This window comes from Lipotes vexillifer, unplaced genomic scaffold (assembly GCF_000442215.2).
Source record: "Lipotes vexillifer unplaced genomic scaffold, Lipotes_vexillifer_v1.1 scaffold347, whole genome shotgun sequence".
Lineage (NCBI taxonomy): Eukaryota > Metazoa > Chordata > Mammalia > Artiodactyla > Lipotidae > Lipotes > Lipotes vexillifer.
In genome coordinates this window covers 1,804,869-1,810,368 of record NW_006790452.1, presented here as the reverse complement: position 1 = coordinate 1,810,368, position 5,500 = coordinate 1,804,869, and the positions used below count along the sequence as shown (strand labels likewise).

The 5,500-nt window shown below is 37.6% G+C and overlaps 1 pseudogene; it reads left to right on the top strand.

Moving 5' to 3' along the window:
• The first annotated feature begins 4,179 nt into the window (after positions 1-4,179).
• On the top strand, positions 4,180-5,147 carry LOC103069482 (protein-L-isoaspartate O-methyltransferase domain-containing protein 1-like; annotated as a pseudogene).
• Positions 5,148-5,500: the final 353 nt, after the last annotated feature.

Here is a 5,500-nt window from a genome sequence, read left to right as displayed (position 1 = left end):
TGACCCATTTGTACTATGGTAAGCAGAGATTAGTCTGTCTCTCAGGTCTGGTGAGAAAAACCTGGAAATGGGTGTGTTGTGACTGTATTGGTCAAATTGGCACATATTAATGTGTTCTAGGATTTTACCCATGGTACACTTAGGGTAACCCAATAACTGCAGGGTTTGCCCTGGATTTGGACTGCCATCATGAATTATTTTAGGGGTGAGAAATAAATTTCTATGTTGTTTAGGAAACCTAATTACTCTTGGGTCACTTTGTGGCACCATCACAGGCTTACCCTGCCTGATTTAGGATGTTAGACTTTGTTAAAAATTAAGGAGATAAAGCATGTAAGATGACGGAGGGGATATGGTGGAACATCTGCTTCTCTGCCATGTTTGGCTGCTGCCTCATGACCCATTATGGCTGCTCTGTCTCTAGCCTTCATGACTGCATTCTAGCCAACAAGAAGGGTAAAGGTACTAAACGGGGCCAGTCCAAATTCAAAGATTTGTGGGGAAGATTAAGCTGAAAGAAGCTTTGAAGAACTCACATAAGACATGTCTGCTTGCATATTTTTAATTCTGCTTGCATATTTTTAATTGGTTCAGCCACTATGGAGAACAGTATGGAGGTTCCTTAAAAAACTACAAATAGAACTACCATATGACCCAGCAATCCCACTACTAGGTATATACCCTGAGGAAACCAGAATTCAGAAAGAGTCATGTACCAAAATGTTCATTGCAGCTCTATTTACAATAGCCCGGAGATGGAAACAACCTAAGTGCCCGTCGTCGGATGAATGGATAAAGAAGATGTGGCACATATATACAATGGAATATTACTCAGCCATAAAAAGAAACGAAATTGAGCTATTTGTAATGAGGTGGATAGATCTAGAGTCTGTCATACGGAGTGAAGTAAGTCAGAAAGAGAAGGACAAATACCGTATGCTAACACATATATATGGAATTTAAGAAAAAAAAATGTTATGAAGAACCTAGGGGTAAAACAGGAATAAAGACAGAGACCTACTGGAGAACAGACTTGAGGATATGGGGAGGGGGAAGGGTGAGGTGTGTTAGGGCGAGAGAGAGACATGGACATATATATACTAACAAACGTAAGGTAGATAGCCAGTGGGAAGCAGCCGCATGGCACAGGGAAACCGGCTCGATTCTTTGTGGCTGTCTGGAGGGGTGGGATAGGGAGGGTGGGAGGGAGGGAGACAAAGAGGGAAGAGATATGGGAACATATGTATATGTATAACTGACTCACTCTGTTATAAAGCAGAAACTAACACACCATTGTAAAGCAATTATACCCCAATAAAGATGTTAAAAAAAACAAAAAAAACAAAAAAACAAATGCCATCACATGACCTCCCTTGACTTGAAAGGAGCTCAGGAAATGTACATTTTATCCCAAGAGGCATTTGCACACAGAAAAATCAGGGCTTTTATTAATGAGGATCAAGGGGAAATATTGTGGGACAACTAGAGGTCTTGACACAGAGAGTCAGGTATGAGAGAATGCTAGTGGTAGACATTCATTTAAAGTTGATTCTTGAAAATAATTTGAAATTAGCCAGGTAAGCAAGAGTTGAAAGCGAGGTTGGTTGAGGCAAAGGAAAAGGCAAGTAGACAAGAGTGAGCCTCATGCATTTAGGAAACTCTCAGACCTACTCTTTGTTACAGATGCTTAACAAAGCTAAAATAATAAAAATAAAATTAAGGCTCAGAAAATGTATAAGAGATTGAGAAATAGATTTCAGAATTATCACAGTGCAGGTAATTTTAAATCAAGAATGACAATGAAATCACAAGCTCAAATGCATAGAGAAAGATGGGGATACAGTTAAGTATGGCCTGAAGAAGAGAAATAAGTATAAAGAGAAAGAGGAATCTGAGAAAAAAAAAAAACAACCCTTATTATAAGGATACATAGCATCAGCATACTTAATGTTAGAAGAATTATCAGTAACACAAAATGCCATGAAGGAAAACCTTGATCAAGGATACAGAAAGTTGAGCTAGGATGTACAATGGGAAAATATCACTGAATTTATCTTTGATGCATTTACTGGTAAAGGGTAGAAGATTATGCCACCCCAAAATATGACTGTAGAGGTTCAGGACATGCCATCCTAAAATATACTGCTTTGGCATATTGATTTTTTGAGATGTAGACACTTGAAAAACAGCAAATACAGAGAGAAGCTTTCTTGGAATGCCACTATCTGTTTAAAAATCGACCCAGAAAAAGCAATTCAATTGTCATAACCCTTCCCTGGAAGTTTCATTAACCAGGCAAGATTAGTTTTTTCATAAGAGAGATTAGAAGTTGACATCATACCCAAATGGTCTACAGTTCCTCACCCCTTCCCTCTTATGGTGGTTTATAATTCTGAATTTTAAGCCATCTCAGGGAGTTAGTCACTTTTCCCTAGGAAACTTTCATATATACGTGGGGTATATGTATTAATAAACTTTCTTGTTTCTCTCTTGTTAATATGACTTTTATTACAGGATCTCAGATAAGAGTTCAAAAACGTAGAAGGAAAATTATTTTTCCTTTACAATGGAATTTTTGAAACTTTGCTTTCTGTAGGGTGTTTATTAAAAAACAAATGAGAAGTCATTAACCCTAGGTGTGTGGTGAAACTGAATTTGGACATCAGCCTCCAGAATCAGATTTTGGTTAGAATTCCAGCACCAGCACCAACTGAAAGTTAAACTTTAAAATACTTACCTTCTCTGTTCCTCAGTTTCCAACATGTAGATTAGCTGTAATAGCATCAGTTTTAAAGCTTATAATGAGGATTGAGTCGAACAACACATGTAAAAATTCTTAGCCTAATCCCAGATTAATAAGTACTCAGTAAATATTAGCTATTAGTTTATTGAAGCACATTATTAGAAATGCTGACAATGAAAGAAGAAAAAGAAATAGAAAAGTAGTTCAAGAGGGCAACAGAGTTTGATGGAAGATTTCGGTTTTGTAGAGTGGGACAAGTTTGACTATGTTACCATTGGTGTTGGTAAATGAATGAGGAAAATGATAACCGACATGGATATGAGTCTTTAATGAAGAAGAGATCTAGAGATTTTGAACAATATTTGGAAAATAGATGCTATGAATAGGAAGTGATATATCATCTATTACCTTCTTAATAAATCATCACTTAATAAAGTGTATAAAAGATTGACAGAAAAGGGCTGAAGGGAGAGATGGAATTTATAATGGACACAGGCAGAGTGGTTTGATAACTGTCTTCAGGCATTGGTGTCATTGAAAGCTAAAATTTTCTCCTCTCTTTTTACAGACATAAACGTTCAAATCAAGTTCTTGAAAAAGAGGGAGAAAGAGAGATACAGGAAGAGGTAGAAAAAGAAAATGAAAGTTTAAAGAGTAAGAAACTACCACAGGTTTCATAATTTATTCCACTGCTCTCTGTCTTTCTTACTTTCCATTCCTTTTACTATATTTTGGAGGGCTTTTTTGTTTTTTGTTTTTAATCTGGAGAATGGTATGAGAAAGGCCTTTGGGTATGTTAAGAATGTACTATTCTACTTTATTATAATGATAGCTTTTAACAGCACAGGGGCCTTGACTGTATAACGTCCCCTGTCTTGCTTGGGGTGACTCCCGTTCAGACCGAGTCAGCTTATTTCACATTATTGTCAGTTATGAGTGGGAAACTCTTGCGGCTGTGGAAGGGCTGGGGGCGGGGCGGGGACGGTATTGTCCGTTAATTACAGACACTGCATGGTTTTTAAATGTTTTCAGTCAATTTGTAGATAGAGCTCTAATAGATTTTTAACTTTCTTAGACTTGGTTTTTTACACACTAAAACAAATGTGGTTCTAAAGACCACTATCATTTTCTATTGTCTTTAAAAAATATTCATTTATCATTTTCCAGTCTGGATTTCCCCTCTTCTTGATACTACATGTCACTAAGGTGAATATGACTCAAAACATGAATGCACGTGACCCATCTTTCAGCCCTGAATGATAAAAATATGAACCTTCACTGGCGGAGGCCGTGGCTGCCACAGACCCACCCAGCCTACCTGCGCCCCGTGCCTCACCTGCGCCCCCTTGCGGCGAGTCGACCGACCACCTTGCTGCAGTGCATTTTTCAGAGTAAACAAATTCCATGTGTAGTTGAAAATATTCAATCCCTCAAACATGAACTGGCTCGTGTGTAGAAGAGATTTTGGGGGAATAAATTATGGGATTGAGCTTCATTCAGATGTGGTGGAATATGCGAAGAAAAACCTGGAGAGTTTAATCAAAAAAAGTGATAGCTTTGATAATCAGCTTCTAGACCTGTACTGTCAGTCTGAATGGGAATGTGCATGGCATGGCTAGGTTACCCTGATCTCTCAGCAGCTTATCAGAATAATTATATGAGTAAGTTGGCACAGCTCCTGCTGTTCACAAAATCATCTGCCTCAAGATGAAAATATTCCAACGTGAACGTATGAAGAAAAGCACTGCTAAGATTTGAGTTCGGTGAGCCCATATTTGTAGTTGGTAATTGCTCCCAGAAAGCATCTGAGGGTCATCAGTATTTTCGAGATTATTGTGGAACTGGAGTCCAGAAATACTATGAGAACTACATGAAAATATTACTAAAAGTGGGAGGCATTCTAGTTATGCCTGTAGAAGATCATTTAACACAAATTATGAGAAGCGAACAAAACACTTAGGAAAGTAAAAATATTCTTGCTGTTTCATTTGCTCCACTTGTGCAATGAAGTAAGAAGGATAATGGCAAACCAGAGTCTGTGGGACATCCCCACACACAAACCCACGCTGACTGGAATATACAGAACTTTCTTTTATTTACATTCAATGCACATGGAGACATTTCATAAGTAATGAGATGCAGGCCAAGGGGGGGTCCCTTAAAGGGCTCCACCCAAAAGAAAGAGTTAAACAGAGAGCTACACTTATGTATTTGTAGGTAATCAGCTTATTCCTCAGCCTCTAGACAATGAGGAGGATGAAAAAAATAGAGAAAAAAAGGAAGTGGAAGACCACAATGAAGTTAAAAAAGCCACCTCAGAATTTACTGAGAGAAAAAATTATGGAACTCCCCCCTCCCTCGTGAATCTTTAAAAGCTTACTTGACATATTTTAGAGAAAAATAACTTAGATCAAGAAGAACGCTTACTGATAATTCCTCTAGTCTTTAAAATGTGGCATTTGTTAGGAGTTAAAAAGAGAGAGAATGTTTTCTTTCATCAGAGTGAACTTACAGTAGAAAAAAGTATCTTCTTTCTGTCAGTAATAAAAATGATGTATTCAGTGATTAAAAATAATCCCTTTCATAAAATATATTTTTCTTTAAGTCTTGGGAAAATGGCTGTTTTAACTCAGGATGACTTCAAGAGTGGAATGCAACAGTAGTGCAGACTTTGTGTAATGTAAATCCTGTTCTGATTCCTTATAGATTTGTAGTGGTGAGAGTTAGATTTTATATATATATTTCCCCCCCCCCCCG